The sequence below is a fragment of the Stenella coeruleoalba genome (genome assembly GCF_951394435.1).
Source record: "Stenella coeruleoalba genome assembly, chromosome: 2".
Lineage (NCBI taxonomy): Eukaryota > Metazoa > Chordata > Mammalia > Artiodactyla > Delphinidae > Stenella > Stenella coeruleoalba.
Genome location: NC_137147.1, coordinates 11,190,096 through 11,207,999, shown reverse-complemented (window position 1 = coordinate 11,207,999; position 17,904 = coordinate 11,190,096). Strand labels below are relative to the sequence as shown.

Below are 17,904 nucleotides of genomic sequence, written 5' to 3'. Positions count from 1 at the left end.
GAGAAAACCTGCACGCCACAACTAGAGAGAAGCCCGTGCGCCGCAATGAAGAGCCCACGCACGGCAGTGAATGATCCCACATGCCTCAACTAAGATGTGACGCAGCCAAAAATAAATAAATAATAAATAAATCCTTTTTTTAAAAAAGAGTAACAGATTTTATTCCATGGGGTAAAACAGGAATCTATGAGTCTACTTTGATATCAATAAATGAATGAGGAGAAAAGAAAGCACTTACTTGCAGTAGAATGCTAACTAATAAATGTAGAAGGAATGATGGAATCAGAAAATCATCATTTGGCAGTCGTCATAGCAATAATGAATTCAGGCAAGCAACATCAACGGATGTTAAGCCCAGCAGATGAATGTTGGATGAGAAACAGGATATTTACATAGTCTTGAAATGTCTCCCCACAAAGTATTTATTAACTCAAAAGGAAAAACAAGTAACTTCATGATGGAGAATCTTGGCAGGGTACATTGTCTTCCACTTTGAGGATGGAGCACAACTTACTCAACCATCCCTATTGATGGCCCTTTGGGTGGTTTACAGTCTCTTCCTATCATAAATAGTTTACAGTGAATAGTCTTGTGCATGCCTCCTTTTGTATTGGTATCTGGGCATTACTATTTATTTTATTTTATTTTATTATTATTTTTTTTGTGCGGTAGTCGGGCCTCTCACTGTTGTGGCCTCTCCCGTTGCGGAGCACAGGCTCCGGACGCGCAGGCTCAGCGGCCATGGCTCACGGGCCCAGCCGCTCCGCGGCATGTGGGATCTCCCCGGACCGGGGCACGAACCCTCATCCCCTGCATCAGCAGGCGGACTCTCAACCACTGCGCCACCAGGGAAGCCCTCTGGGCATTATTTTTGTAAAATAATTTGACTTCAGGACCCCACCCAGATAACTTTCCTCAAGATTAAGATTATTCATTCATATCAAAAAAAAATTCACTGAGCACTGCTCCAGGTGCTTTTGAATTTGGAAATGAACAAGAAAGCAAACTTCCTGCCTCCATGGCGCCTGCCTTTTAGTGTCGACACAGAAATAAACAAAGTAGCATCAAATGATGATAAATGCTATGAAGGAAAAGACAACAGAATAAGGGAATAGTGAATGATAGGGTAGGCTCTATCATTGGGCCGTTAGGATAGGGAGCCTGAATTAATGCAACAAGCTCTGTGAATATCTTCGGGCAGAAGGAACAGCTGCAAAGGCCCTGAGGTGGGAGTGAAAGCTGTACGTCACTCCTGCTCTTTGAAAGAGGCACTGCTGTCGATGGAGGCTGCTTGCGGCCTGTGGCTCTAGTGCACGTTTTCCTGGAAAGCTCCCTTCACCAAGGGCATTTTCATGTAATTTTACAAAGCATCCACTGTCGTCACATTCCAGGAGTGATACTGGATCCTCTTAAGGTGAACAGAATGGCTCTTGTTTGCTCAATGCCTCTTCAGCGGCTCGTCAGCCAAGATTATGATCCCTCCAGCATGTTCAGAATTTTCTCCCGGCACTGACTCACTCACCCCTCCAATAAGCCTGGGAGGGCAGGGGGCCCAAGGAGTGAGAGACAAGGCTGGGTCTGCACTGGGATGTCGACCAGGCTTTGGGTGGGATTTCTACTCTACCACTTGGCTTCAGAGCCTCCGTTTTCTGCCTTGTGTCCTCCCTAGCAATATCCCTCTTTGAGTCTCAGACCTTACCAACCACCACGTCTCCCCGTTACAGTCGTTACTGACACCAGAACCGAGATCCTTGTTCCCTGAAGAACAAGCTTCTTGTTCCTGGATCATTGTCACTCTCTCCTGCACAATGCCTGTCTCTATTCTCAGTGGTTGCAATATACCCACAGCTATTCCTTCCAACACCCTGAGCCTCAAATCCCATGTCATATCCTAGAGCAGAAAATGTCATTATCAGTGTATTAGTCTGCTCAGGCTGCTATAACAGAATACCATACAGTGAGTAGTTGAAGCAATAGAAATTTATTTTCTCATAGTTCTGGAGGCTAGAAGTTCAAGATCAAGATTTGGTTTCTAGTGAAAGCTTTCTTTCTGGCTTTTGGCCTTCTCACTGTGTCATCCCCTTGGTGGGGAGGAGAGGATGGGGACGAAGAAAGAGCACTCTCTGGTTTCTTTTAAGAACGCTAATCCTATCTCATCAGGGCCCCACCCTTATGACCTCATTTAACCTGAATTACCTCCTTATAGGCCCTATCTCCAAATACAATCACATTGGGGATAAGGGCTTCAATACACGAGTTAGGGGGATACAATTCAGTTCATAGCAACCAGGAACCCCCAATCCTCCATAATTTCAAGCATCCCATTCTCCACCACTTCTTCCTACCTTCCACTTCATTCTCTCCAGGACCTCGGCCCTAACAGTCCTTGTAACCCTCCAGACTCTACAATCCATTTCACTCAATGTGCTTTGCTGTCTGCCACTTACCTCATGCTTTTACACCCTTTAACCCACTTTAAATTCTATGGCCACTTTCATGGGCTCTTTCATTTCCTCAGACTTGCTTAGCTGAACCTGGCTAATCCATTGCTTCCCCCTGCTTGGCCCAGAGCTTAGGAGGCAGAATGCCACTGCAGAGGATCATGCAACCAGGCTGACACATCTCACTGTAAGTTCAGGGCCCAGCTTGAAGTGGGCCCTGGATGCTATCCAGAAATCACCCATATTCTCCCTATAATTTCGTTTCCCAGTCTGCTAAGTGGCACTTTCACATTTTCTCACTCCTAAAACCCCATGACCTCCTCCCCAATCCTCATCTTCAGCTGGTGACCTCATTTCCTGTTCTTCTGAGACAAGTCAATCAATCAGAAGAGAACCTCTACAAGCACCTCCAGAGCATCCACCACTCTACCTGCATGTATGACTGTACAGTCTGCTTTGCTTCCTGTGAGGATGTGCGAGCAAAAGAGGAGCAAAGAGCGTCTCACTCTCCATCCAAGTTTACAAAGATTAACCCGCTGCAGCCGCTGACAGTGCACTTGGTGCTTCAGACAAAGACATTATGGCAATAACAGGATGAGGCACTCTGTGCTTCAGACAGAGGAAATTAAAGGTGGTAACAGGATGTTCTGTGCTTTGGACAAACAGGTGCTTAGATAGTTTGATGCATTTCAGGAAGAATTTTAATGAACCCTGCTCTTCGCATCCTCCGTATGTAGAAAAGCACTATAACCATTAACTTGAGATACCTGTCCTTTGTGATGAGCAGTAATCTTTTGTGGCCTCTCCCGTTGCGGAAAATAGGCTCCGGACGTGCAGGCTCAGCGGCCATGGCTCACGGGCCCAGCCGTTCCGCGGCATGCGGGATCCTCCCGGACCGGGGCATGAACCTGTGTCCCCTGCATCGGCAGGCGGACTCCCAACCACTGCGCCACCAGGGAAGCCCTGTAAGTGACCTTTTTTTGGTGTTCTGAGACCCATTTCCAGTGCCTGCTGAAAAGAAAAGCCACACAACCTAAGAGCTGTGAGTTGCGTTTTACGCAGGATCTTACTAAGGATGATGGCCTGAGAAACAGCCTCTCAGTAACTCTGAGAAGCTGCTCTGAAGAGGTCGGGGAGGAACCAGTATATACATGAATGTTTTTGTCTAGGAAAACATGTAGCGAAGCATGCATCTTGGTGAAAGGTTACCGCTAATCACAAACGATATCTCAGGTTGATGAGTTTAGTGCTTCTCTGTGTATGGGAAGATGCGAGAATCTGGGCTTGAAATTCTTCCTGAGATACATGCATCTTAGCTACCTAGGAGCCTGTTCTTAACTAGCTGGAGCCTCATCCTGTTTATCCAAAGCACAGGATGCCTCACCTGTTGTTTCCATTCTGAATTCTCCTCAGGGTGCACAGCCGCTGGGCAACTGCCCCAGGTAGTGATTTAACCCTTTGTATAACTGGAGGATGAGTGACATTCTTTGTCCTTTTTTTATACCAACATGGTGGGGGTGAGGGGTGTGCCCCACACTAACAAACGATTCTCAGACACCAACTGGGTGTCCTAGAGTTCAACTCAATTCTGACGCTATCTACCTGGAGTTAGCTTCAGACTCCACAGGTTAAGGCTTCGGTCCTACAAGACTGCCCCTCACCTCCGCCCCTCACTTTAGAGGCCAGTCACAAGCCCAGTGGTAGCTGCTTCTTGTGCCTCCTCATATCTAGAAAAGCACTAAAATCCTTCATGGTAACATCTGTGTTAGCTGCTTCTTGTGCCACTGCGCCACAGGGAAGCCCCAGGGAAGGGTTTTTAAAGGCAATGTTTGGGGTGAGGGCTGCAGCGTGCATAACTTTTTCTGATGGGTGGGAGGTGAGGTAACAGGGTGGTGTTTCAGGAATCTTAATCATCCACCTCCTGATTGCAGCCAGTCTGGGGTCCACATGCTTGTGGTCAGCAAGTAGTCATCGTCACTATGATGAGCAGGGGAAGAGGAGGCAGGGTGGGATCTTCATTTTTGCAGAACCACTCAAAGATATGCGTCAGATTGTCATATATATATATATCCCTTGAGGAGGAACTAAGTCTCTGTTTTGTTGCTGAACTATTGTTTCTTGACTGCTTTCCCTCTGTTTCTGCATTCCCTCACTTCCCTAATTAGTAACTGCTTGAGTCTGCTCTTTGGAACTCAAGGAAGGCCTAGGAAACTAAAGCCTTTTTCTACAAACAAGAAACAGGAGACACAGAGGGGCTTTTATAACCAGGAAGGCCCCACAGGGCCCTGCTCAATTTCAATCCCCCTTTTCTTTGATATTTCTCAATCCTGAGGGGAATAGGGGTTGGACGAGAAAGGGAATAAAGTTTTAGATAGAGAGGTTAATCCTGAACTCTGCAGGGGAACTCTGTTTTAGGGGACTTGGTTTCAAGCGCAGGGTAAGTGGGAAGGGGCACAGAGATTCCATGCCCTCTGTTGGCCACTTTGCCTCCCATCCACTCACGTTCACCAACCAGGAAGCTCTCCAAACTCTGTCCTTTTAGGTTTTGTACAGTGGCTCTATTAGAGAGGCATGACTGATTAAATCATTGATAATTGGTGATGTATTCCATTTATTCTCCCTCCAGCCCCTCTCCCCTCCCCACAGGGTGGGAATGAAAGTTGGTTGGTTCTCCTGGCAAACAGCCTCTACCCTTAGTGCTTCCATCACTTCACTAACACAAGACACTTTTCATCACTCTCAACACTTAGGAAATTCCAAGCGTTTGGGGAGCTACGAGCCAGGAACTGTGGACAGAGGCAAAATTATATATGGAGAAATATATGTTGGTCATCTGAATGACCAGATATATATTTCTTATAAATCACAATATCTCAGACCTCTGTAAAAATAAGGAACTGATCTCCATAAAAATCAGGATTGTTGTTACCTTCAGGAGAGAAGAGGGTTCTGGTAGGAAAGAACACTCAGGGGCCTCTGGTGCACTGGCAAGCACATATTTGTACATATATGTGATATTTGTACACTCCTCTACGTGTGTTATGTTTCACTGTAAAGATAGGTTAAAAAAATGCAGGGGAAATTTGTGTCCAAGCAAGCTGTGTATAAAATATCCTGAACTCTTCCTACATTAAAATACCTAAAAAAACATTAGATAAAAATATTTTAAAAATATATTATATATATATACATTATATACTTATAAAGTACGTATTTACATACATGTATATTGCCAACTTAAAAAATGCACAATGTGAGAGTTGTGAGTTAAGCTTTATTTGGGGCAAAATGAGGACGACAGCCCGGGAGACAGTATTTCAGATAGCTCTGAGAAACTGCTCCAAAGAGGTAGAGGGGAAGGTCAGTATATACGTGATTCTGGTGAAGGGGGAGTGCATGCAATCAGACACATACTTTTTGCAGAAGATTTCTGCTAGTCACAAGAAGCAGATGTTACCATGAAGGATTTTAGTGCTTTTCTAGATATGAGGAGATACAAGAATTGGGCTCATAATATCGTCTCCTGAAAATATCTAACTATCTGAAGACCTGTTCTGCTAGTTTTTCCCAGAGCACAGAAGACCTTATCTCTGCCCTCCACCCTGAACCCCTTTCAAGGGGTGTTGAAAGTCAGTGGCTGCAGCAGCTCATGATTTAATCCTTGTAGAGCTCGATGGCAAGTGCCCATGGCAAGTGACAGTTTGTATTGACAATATCAAGGTGTACACATACAATATATGTTTACATATGAAAACCCACAATGAGGCACCACTGGATACCCACCGAATTTGTGAAGCTGGAAAAAACCATCATTTTAAATGCATGAAGGAGTTAGCAAGAAAGAAAAAAAGTATAAGAAATCTGCTGATGCCAAGGTCAAAACCAGATTCCAGAGGTGAGTGAGCCTTGAGGTTAATGAATAAAATGACAGAAGGAAAAAACGCGATCCTTGCTTTGGCCCTGGGTGGAGAGGTAAAAACCTCCTGGGAGTACTGTGGCCCTCTGGCAGCCCTCACGTGTCCATTCTCCCTTTAATTTACTCTCCTTAGGTTTTTGCTCTACAGCCCCCCAAATAACTCCTGCCTAGACCACCAAAGACCGCCACACTTCTAAAATCCACCAGTCATTTCCCAATCTGAGCACACTTGATCTCTCACAGAACTTTTTTTATTGATGTGAAATTCACATAACATAAAATTAATCATTTTACAGTAAAATTCAATGGCATTTAATATATTCACAACGTTGTGCAACCACCGTCTCTGTCGAGTTTCAAGACATTTTCGTCACCCCAAAAGAAAACCCTGTACCCAATCAACAGTCACTCCCCACTCCCCTAACCCCTGGCAGGCACCAAATCTCCTCTTTGCCTTTATTGATTTACCTGCTCCGGATATTTTGTGTATATGCAATCAAGCCCTCTCCCACAATTTGATGCAGTTGATCACTTCCTCTTCCTTTCAACATTTTCTCCACGAGGCTCCCAGGATCCCCACACTTCCTGGTTTTCCTTAACCTGATCTCTGAACACTGGTGGGTCCAGGGCTTAGTCATGTACCTCTCCTTCTCTCTATCCCCACTCACTCCCTGGCTGATTCACCCAGTCGCATGGTTTTAGGTTCCATCCATGTTCTGATGACCCCAAGCTTTTCTCTCCAGCCAGGACTCTCCCCGGAACTCCAGACTCACACATCCCATTGCCTACCTGACATCTCCGCTCGGCATGTCATACTTGCCCTAATCAAGCCTGAGCTCCTGACCTTCCCCTCGTTCTGATTCATGTCGAGTCCTCCTTCCGGGTCCTCCAGCAGAAAACCTTGACGTTTTCGTCCTTGACACTGCTCTTTCTTTCATACCCTACATTTGACCTGTCAGCAAAATCCTATGGGTTCTCTTCAAAACAGATCCAGAATCTGACCACTTCCATCACCTCCACAGCTATCATTCTGGGGCAGGCGATCTCCTTTTTCACTAGCATTATTGCAATCACCCGATAACTGTTGTCCTACTCCTGTCCTTGGACCCCTTCAATCCATTCTCAACACACCATCCAGACGGATGTATTAGTCAGGGTTCTCTAGAGAAACAGTATGTATGTATGTATGTACGTCTGCATGTATGATAAGGATATGGAATTGGCTACTGACTCATGCAGTCATGAAGGCCTAGAAGTCCCGTGATCGGCTATCCGCAAGCTGAGACCCAGGAAAGCCAATGGTGTGGTTGCAGCCTGAAGGGCTGAGAACTAGGAGAGCCAATGGTGTGATTCCCAGCCCGAGCGCAGAAGACCAACGTCCCAGCCTAGACAGTCATGCAGAAACCGAATTCTCCCTTCTTCTGCCTTTTTGCTCTATTCAGGCCCTCATTGGATTGGTTGATACCCATTCACATTGGGGAGGGCAATCTGCTATACTCAGTCTACTGATTCAAATGCTAATCTCATCTGGAAACATCCTCCCAGACACACTGAGAAATAATGTTGAGCCAGCTATCTGGGCATGCCCAGATTCAGTCACGTGGACACATAAAATGTATATCACGTTGCTAAACGTGAGTTAAAGCAATTCTCTGCTGGAAACCTTCTAATGGCTTCCTAACACTTTTAGCCTAAAATGCAGAATCCTCCACAGGGCCTAGAAGGACCCATATTATCTGACCCCTGCCTGCTTCTCCAACCTCACCTCCAACCATTCTGCCCCTTCTGCTCTTACAGTCCTGGCCCCCTTTGCCCCTGATTTCCGGGTCCCTGCACTCACACTCCCCTCTGGCTGGAGCACTCTTCCTCTCCCTTGTCGCATGACCTCTGGGCTCACTCCTTTACCTCCTTCAACTCTTTACAGAGGTGTCAGCTTTTCATTCAGCCTGCCTGACCATCCTATTGAAAATTGCGGTTTCCACCTGGAACACTGCCCCCTCCTTCCCTGCTTTGTATTCTCTCATAGCACTTACCACCATCTCATCTCAGCCAGAATTTGACTTATTTTATCTGTCTTCTCTCATTAGAATATAAGCTCCACAAGAACAGGGACCTTTGCTTTGGTCCCTTTTGTTTCTATCCCCAGCACCTGGATTTGTACTTAGCACATAGTAAAATGCTTAATAAATATTTGTTGAATCAATCAATGAATGAATTTCCAAAAGCTAGTTTAAAGAAAGAAAAGGGGTTTGTACTGATCAAGAGAAACATTCCTTATTGTTCATAGAAAGGAAAACCTTTTAAGGATCCCACTTTCCCCAAGTCTCTGCCTTAGACATCTCACATGTATCCTTTTAAGAGAGGGGCATGGCCTTGGGAATTCAGTCCTAGACCTGTCTGCTCCTACCCACTGATAAGGTGGACATAAGACTCGTCACACCATGCGCGGGGGCTACAGGATTGAGTAGACTGAGGTATGTCCACATACCCAGACTTACTCACTAATTCACTAATTCATTCATTCCTCTGGCCTCCCTTGCAGGACTTACTACCTTGTTTGTAATTGTCAGTTTTCTTATCTATCCACACAGACTTTGAGCTCTTTGAGAGCAGACATTCTTCTATCTGTCTCCTTAATGCCTAGCTGTGCCTGGCACAGACTAGACAACTCAACAAAATGGAAAGAGTGGGTGAATGGAAAACAGTGGCCAGAGTGAAAGAAGGCCAGCAGCTGGGGAACTCACAAGGCTTGTCTTCAGAATGGGGGGGCACCTGTCTGGATGGAGCAGTGGGTACCTGTTGGGGGAATAACACTGGATGGGTGAAGCTAGGCACCAAGTCCCTGCTAGGCTGCTGCAGTTCCCTAATTAGGGGAGAACAGACCAGTCGGGAGGGACATGAGTTGAAACAAGCACACATTTATTTGACTGCCTCCTATGTGGCTTCACACAGCTACCCCACCTGCATTCAGATGACGGATCCCCAAATCACGATTAACAGTCAGTTTACGTGGGACTGATGTCAATGACCCAGGTGTGCCCCTTCCTGGGCCCCGTCACTAGACTCAGGCACGCTTCTCTCCTCCTCTGCCCTCCATGACCGGGGAGCCCCACCACTATCCCTCCTTCCTGAGACTCTCACCTCCTTCTCAGCCTCCTGAGGAGAGGGGGCTGGGTTGGCCCTGCCCCTTGGCCACGCCACCAAAGTCACACCTGATTGCAAAGATGATGTCTCCCCTGAGGGGTGATGAAGACCCCTCCTCTCAGGCCTGAGGAACTCTACCAGGCTTTTTTATGCTTGCATGATGGAATGTCTCCAGCATTTCAGTAGAATGTTCCACCCCCATGCTTCTGGGGTCCTTGAAAACCAAGTAGGGGAACTACTTGAGGTGAGTTTTGGGAGGAAAGAGGTAGATTGGCCTTGTGGGTTAGGCAGGCTGCATGGGAGGGGTCCAGGAGGCCCATGGCAAGACCCATGCCTTCATTTTGGATGGAACTAGGACTTAGGATGTGGATTATGGATGGAGAAGAATAAGCAGAAGGTCATGCAGGGGGAAACTCAGAGAGACATAAAAATCATACCTACCGTTTGTTATGCACCTGTTGTGTGCCAGGTATTGTGCTGGATGCCTACATATGCAATAGATTCTTTCTGAGGTACCTGCCTATCTCGTGGAACCAGCTTCTCTAATCCACAGGGTGGGACCACTGCATTCATTCATTTAACAAAATATGTATGCACCTACCAAGTAGTAAGCCCTGTCCTAGGTGCTAGGTACACAAGAGAAGGACAGATGTGGTCTATGCCTTCATGGAGGGGAGATGCACACTAAGTAAATAAACAAATAAAAATACATTATACAGATTATTATAAATTTGCATAATTATAATTGCACAAATTATAATTACACAAAATAAAATTGTATAATTATAAATATTATAAAGGAAAAGAATGAGGTATCGTGTGGAGCAGGACAGGACCTAGTGGACTCAGGGTGGCCAGGGAAACTTCCAGAGCGGGAGAATTTTATACGAAGATGTGAATGATGGGAAGGGACTGTCCGTGTGAATTGGGAATTGTGGGTGATGATGGGGTGGGGAATGTGTGGAGGGGAAATTTCCAAGGCAGTGGGAACATCAAGGCCAATGTTCTCGAGGGTGGGATGACTGGACACTGTGAGTCTGAGGGACAGCAGTTCCAGATGCAGCTGGCGAGGGCAGCCTGAGCCAGATCCTGCAGGGCCTTGTGGGCCACAGTAGGGAGGCTGGGTTTCATTTTATTTTATTTTATTTTTTTTGGCCCTGCCTGGCGGCATGTGGGATCTTAGTTCCCTTACCAGGGATGGAACTGTGCCCCCTATATCGGAAGTGCAGAGCCTTAACCAGTGGATCTCCAGGGAAATCCCCCAGGTTTCATTTTACACACTGTTATTTGATGTGTTAATTTTAAAAGTATATAGATTATTGAATCATATAATTTTAAAATATTTTGATAACTGTATTTCAATATTCCCACTATAATTTCTTTTGTCATACTGTGCATATTATTTTATGGTTTAAAAACACAATTCTGCCTCATGGTTCCAGTGGGGAGAGAAAGAGGAAGCAGGGGGTGCGGGCGGTTAGGGGCGACCCACCAACAGTTTCTGCTACCACCGCCGGGGCCACCTCTGTGCTCTTGGCTGTGGGAAAGGAGATGTGAATCCTGGGTGCAAGGCCGCACGTACGGGAGGGTGGGCAGTGGGACAGCGATGGCAGATACAAATAAACTCAACATCAACAGCCTCATCCAATGGCTGTTGGAAGTTAGAGGGTCCAAGCTAGGCAAGAATGTCCAGCTACAAGACAATGAAATCAGAGGACTGTGCTTAAAGTCCCAAGAGATCTTTCTCAGTCAGCCCATCCTACGAGAACTTGAAGCACCGCTAAAAATAGTGGTGATACCCACAGGTAATACTATGATTTGCTTCGACTTTTGGAGTATGGTGGTTTCCCACCAGAAAGCAATTATCTATTTCTTGGGGACAGGGAGAAGCAGTCTTCGGAGAATATCTGCCTCTTATTGGCTAAAGAAAATCAAATATCCCAAGAATTTTTTTCTTCTCAGAGGAAACCACGAGTGTATCAGTATCAATAGCATGTATGGATTTTTATGATGAATGTAAAAGAAGATACAACATTACACTATGGAAAACTTCCATAGACTGCTTTAACTGTTTACTGTTAGCAGCCGTTGTGGATGAGAAAACATTCTGCTGTCATGGAAGTTTGTCCCCAGGTCTTCAATCTATGGAGCAGATTCCGAGAACTGGGCGGCCAACTGATATACAAGATCAAGGTCTTCTTTGTGATCTTTTGTGGTCTGACCCAGGTAAAGATGTCTTAGGCTGAGGTGAAAATGACAGAGGAGTTGTCCTTCACATTTGGTGCTGAAGTGGTTGCCAAATTTCTCCATCAGCGTAGTTTGGATCTTATATGTAGAGCCCATCAGGTGGTTGAAAATGGTATGAATTTTTTGCAAAGAGGCAGTTGGTCACTCTGTCTTCTGCAACTGATTATTGTGGAGACTTTGACAATGGAGGTGCCATGCTGAGTGTGGACAAAGCACTAATTTGTTCTTTTCAGATTTTAAAGCCTGCAGAGAAAAAGAAGTAGAATGCCAGGAGCCCCTTTAACACCTCCAAGGGGTATGATCACAAAGCAAGCAAAGAAACAGGTGTCATTTTGACACTGCTTAATTGGGACTTGTAACATATAATATACGATCTTCACTTTTTAAATCGTAATATATATTGGTCAGCTTTGCTCAAATAGTGTTTGTGGGCATGCTCCTTCCATTTTTGACTTAATGAATGATATTTGCTCATTATAACAGCAAATAAAAGACTCTCCACTCCCAAGAAATAAAATGTTTTGTTTTGTTTTTTAATTCTCTGGGTTTTCTTTGCAAACAATTTTAATGATGGTATTAAAGCAGTACACCCCAGGACAGTTTATCCTGTCTAGGGGGTAAGTGTGCAATTGATCTATTTTAAATTCGGTACAACCCAAGAATAATGCAAATTTGTTTTCTTTAGGATATAAAGAGAGCCCTAGGGTGCTCAATCTGTACAAGTTATTGTCATAAAATGCATACTGTTGATACAAACCACTGTGAACATATATTTTTAAAACTTTGTTTCAAAGGATTGCTTTTTTCTCTTACTGTCTTGTCATGTACAAACTAGTAACTTTCAACCTTGCCAGCATCACTGGTATGATGTGTATTTAATTAAAGCACACTTTCCCCTACCATATACTTAAAATGATGATTAAAGCCATTACTTTATTTTACTTTATTTTTTAAAATAAATTTATTTATTTTATTTATTTATTTTTGGCTGCGTTGCTGCACGTGGGCTTTCTCTAGTTGCGGGAGCAGGGGCTACTCTTCGTTGTGGTTCATGGGCTCTAGGCACACGGGCTTCAGGAGTTGTGGTACGCAGGCTCAGTAGTTGTGGCTCGCGGGCTCTAGAGCACAGGCTCAGTAGCTGTGGTGCACAGGCTTAGTTGCTCTGTGGCATGTGGGATCTTCCCGGACGAACCCATGTCCCCTGCATTGGCAGGCGGATTCTTAACCACTGCGCCACCAGGAAAGCCCCAGAGTCATTATTTTAAATGTTTGTTAACTCTTTCCTAAAGCCAAAGTTTCTGTTGAAATACATATTGACACTCCTCTAAGTATAAGGTGGCTCGGTTGTGTACACATGCTGCCTTCCTGAGGATTCAAAAACAGGTTTTTGAGTTTGAATAGCGATTAGTAACATAGTGCTGCTTAAGCTATTAATGATTAAAGTTAATAACATTTTGTACAATTTCCACATAGCCTATTCATTAAATAACCTTTGTACCATTACATCAGGCCTGAACCCGTTCATTCAGAAAGCTTCAAATTAAAGAAACAATACTGTTCTTTATGAGTGACCAATTATGCTTTCTTTGGTCTACATTCTTTATTCTACAGTGAAATTGAGGCTCGTAGTCAAAACAAAGGAACTAACTTACTACCACTAATTCATACAGAACTCAGGATATCTATGACTTTTTAAAACTATGATCTGTTACAATGTTTCAACAGATGACCCTTTACAATACCATGTGGTGAAAATGAATTCAGACTTATTAAATGATGAACTTGTTAAAACACACACACACACACACACACACACAATTCTGCAAAAGGGTCCATGGCACAAAGAAGATAAGATGAAGGTCAATTCCCTGCACCCAAGCTGGACTGGCCTTCCACAGGATCCCAGAATCTCAGAGTGACGCTCTTAAAGAGCACCCGGGGAACTTCCAGTGGTTGGGACTTGGAGAGCTTTCACTGCCTGGCCAGGTTCAATCCTTGGTCGGGGAACTAGGATCCCGCAAGCCTGTGGCTCACCCCCGGCAAAACAAAACAAAACAAAACAAAACAAACCCAGTACAGAGCGCAAAGAGTACAAAGACATTTTCAACTCCCTAGTAGCTATATCAAGAGCTTCTTGGTAGGGCTTGGGGAAAGACTGGGAGGGGCTCTGCATACCTTCTTCCCTGCCCCCCTCCCTCTTCCTCCACACTCTTCAATCAGGACTGCTTGACTTGGATGCATTTTACATACGGGGCATAGACATAAAGATTTCCTTTAAAGAAAGAAGCCTACAGTATAACAATCACTCACATACACCTTAAAAACCACTAACCACCCATTTTACAGGTGAGGAAACGGAGGCCCTGAGAGAGAAATGGAATTGCCTATGATGCCAAAGCAAGGCGTGTGATGTTTGTTGACTCTCAGGCATCTGCTTTTTCCAGGACAGCACAAAGCCTCTTCCCCACCCAGCCCTGCTGCCAATGTTGGGTCATATGGGGGTTGGAGGCCTCTGAGCAGGGGCAATGACAGGCTGAGAATGTGGGGTGAATGGGGGCCTAGGAGGTTTCATCAGGGCTGCAGTGGCAGAGGGACTCATCTCTGGGAGCAGCTTAGCATTCCAGGTGACATGGAAAACACCAGAAATGGTCTGTCAATCTGGAGGAACTCCCAAACAGGTATGGGAATATGAAATTCCTGGGCGTCACCCAGCGTTGATTCATGGAAATATTACATTCTGTGCTCTATAAACAAAACGATCCAGCAATACTCATTTTACTTGTCAATCCAGATGTAATATACATACATACAAACATACAAGCGTACGTATATATTTTTAAGCGTAGAGTGCCTCCTGCTGCCGGAAGCTAAAAATGCACAAAGAGGTTCACAATTTCATTCGTCAGAGCTGCTCAGCAAGGAGTAGAATCACAGAAACCCGGAGCTGAAGAAACACAGGCATCGTCCAAAGAAGGTCACAAAATCCCTAGGGAAAAAGCCTGCAGAGCTGGGCAGGTGGCATAAATGAAGGGTGTCAGGCTATCTGAAAGGAAGGGCTGTGAAGACATGAGGAATGCTTTCAGCCTCCAAGGGCGTTCAAAGTTAAAAAAGTTTTTTTATATTATTAACTTTTGGAAAATAATAGATTCTTATGGTACAGAGTTCAGAGGATACATACAAAAAAGGATTCATTGAAGAATAAACCTCCCTCTTACTCCTGTTGCCCAGCTGAATTCTCCAAGGAGGGAAAGAAAGTGTCCTTCAAGAGATAGACTCTACTCATCAAAGATATTTGTACACAAATGATAGCATATTACAAACACCATTTTTTAATTTTTGGTTTTTTAAAACATCAGATATTGTTAAGATCTTGGAGCTCTTTTCGCATCCTTGCATAAAAGCTTCTGTTTCTTTTAAAAATCTGCATAGTACGTCATTGGATGAATGTACCGAGATTTTTAAATCAACGAACATTTAACTTGTTTCCAGTATTTGCTATTATAAGCAATGCTGTAATGAATAACTTTGTATATGTGTGAGTATATCTGTAGGATAATTTCCTAAAAGTAAAATTACCTTCTCAGAGGGTATGTGTAGTTTTTTTGAATTGTTTTCATTGAGATATAACATACATGAAATAAAGTTAGCAGTTGTTAAGTACAGAGTTTATAAACTCTTACATGTGTATCCATACCCATAATCAACACCAAATTCAAGATATAGAACATTATCGGCCCTCTAGGAGCCTCCATCTTGACCACTCCTAGTCAATATCTGGCCCCCAAAGGTAACTACTGTTATAACTTCTATAATCACAGATTAGATTCACCTGTTCTTGTCCTTCATCTTGATGGAATTATACAGTATGTGGTCTTTTGAGACAGGCTTCTTTTTCTTTAAATTGAAGTATAGTTGATTTACAATGTTATATTAGTTTCTCATGTACAGAAAAGTGATTCAGTTATACATATGTATATTCTTTTTCATGTTCTTTTCCATTATGGTTTATTACAGGATATTAAATATAGTTCCCCGTGCTATATAATAGGACCTTGTTGTTTATCCATTCTATGTATAATAGTTTGCATCTGCTAGTCCCAAACCCCGAATCCAACCCTCCCCCACCCCTGGGACTAGCTTCTTTGAACTCAACAATATTTCTTTAATTCAAGTAAGTCTGATTCATCCATGTTGCTGCATGGAGAATTATTTGTTTTTCATTGTACATGTCTTTTGATGGACATTTCACCTCCATTTCTCTTGAGTGGAACTGCTGACTCATAGGGTAGCCCTATACTGGGCCATAGAGTAGGCCTATGTTTACCTTTAAAGACAGAGCCCAAGTCTTCCAAAGTGGTTCTATCACTTAACAGTTGTGTCAAAAATGCACGAGTGTCCTAGCAGCTCCACAAACTCATCATTTCTTGGCATTTTTCATCTTTTTACATTTTAGCAATTCTGGTGGATGTGTAAAGGTATTTCATTGTGATTTTAATTTGTATTTCTCTGATGACTAATAGTGTTGAATACTTTTTCCTGTGCTTTGGCCCATTGGATATTTTCTCTTGTGAAATGCTTATATATTAGTCTATTTTTGTAGGGTTGATTGATACTTTTTATTGATTTGTTGGAGAGCTTTATATATTCTATATATAAATCCTTTGTCAGATGTATGTATTGTAAATATTATCTACCAATCTTTGGCTTGCCTTTCACTTAATGAAAGCCTTGCAAGCTTTAATGTTGCTGTGGTTGTTGTTGTTTTTGATGAAAAGAAATTCTTAATTTTAACAAAGTCCAAATTTCAATCTTTTCTTTTGTGGTTAGTATTTTTTGCATGTGTCTTGTACAAGGCAAAGTTGTAACCTCTTTCTGTTGGCTGTGCTGTTTCTCTGGCTAATCCAGCCTAGCCCCGATGACTTCTGGGTAGTATGTCTCTATATGCTGACTCTCTCAGGGAGTGTACATGGGAATTCTTGAAACATTGGGGTAGTCTTCTCACTGCCTTTTTTTTTTTTTCATATGGGAGATCTGGCTCTGCTTCAACTTCTTTCATTCTCATCCCTTCACTGATTAACAATATTGTTTCTGGAGTCACACTGATGTAGGTTGGAATCCCAGATGTATTACCTACTTCCTGTGTGACCTTGGGAAAGTAACTAAACCTCTCTGAATCTCAGTGTCTCCATCTGTTAAATGGGGTATGTATTAGATTTCATTAGGTAAGGCTGCATAAGAAACAATTACAAATCTCTAAAAGCAAAGGTTTCTTTTGCACTCATGTGACTTGTCAGGCGTGGGTTGCTTCACATCTCTTTCCTTCCAGGACCCAGGCTGAGGGAGCAGCTCCATCTGGGACAGGCCATTCTCATGAGAGATGGAAAAGATTAAGAGCGTTGGTAGGAATACATAATGGCTCTTAACACTATTGCTCAGATGTGGTGAAAGACACTTCTCTTCACACTCTATTGGCCAAAGCAAGTCACGTGATCAAGCCTGACATCAGTAAGGCTGGAAAGGACACTCTTCCTACAGGATGCATTGCAGTCACAAGGCAACAGGTGATGATGTATAATCCTTGCTGACCTGAAACAACTAGGCTGCCAGGTATTTCTCCAGCAAAGATGGGTTTATTTGGAATCAGCAGAGAATTGCAATTTGGGGTCTGCAACCATGGTGAGCCACATGTAAGTCCCCACACAGCAAGGGAAGGAGAATGCTGTAATAGAAAGGGAAAGGGGTTGGAAGGGCTATACTAAAAAAAGTGTCCACAGCTTTTCATTGGCTGATTTGTTGCTAGGAGAGAAAAGCGGTCTTTCTACTTCTTGGGCGAGAGAGCTCTCCCTTCTGGTCTCCTGACTCTATTTAATTTAGGTTTCTGTTTCTTAATTTTTTACATCCTTAACAGGAGGAGTCACTTAATAGCTGGCAACAACGCCACCTACCACAAGATAATAACAGTACCTTCCTTATGGCTGTTTTGAGAATTAAATGAGGTGAAGCACGTCCAGTGCTTAACACAGTATACTGCACTTAATAAGTACACAATAACTATTAGAGGCTATTATTATTATCATTATTACTATTATTATTTCCTGGTGCTGCTGAAAGTTCTTCTGCTTAGTGGACTGGGCTAAACCTTACTTGAGAGGAAGA

The 17,904-nt window shown here is 43.7% G+C and overlaps 1 pseudogene across 1 annotated transcript; it reads left to right on the top strand.

Moving 5' to 3' along the window:
• The first annotated feature begins 11,107 nt into the window (after positions 1–11,107).
• LOC307182972 (serine/threonine-protein phosphatase PP1-gamma catalytic subunit B-like) lies at positions 11,108–13,319 on the top strand (annotated as a pseudogene). Its single transcript has 2 exons — positions 11,108–12,043; positions 13,258–13,319. The product of its transcript is annotated as a serine/threonine-protein phosphatase PP1-gamma catalytic subunit B-like (transcript).
• The last annotated feature ends 4,585 nt before the right edge of the window (positions 13,320–17,904 follow it).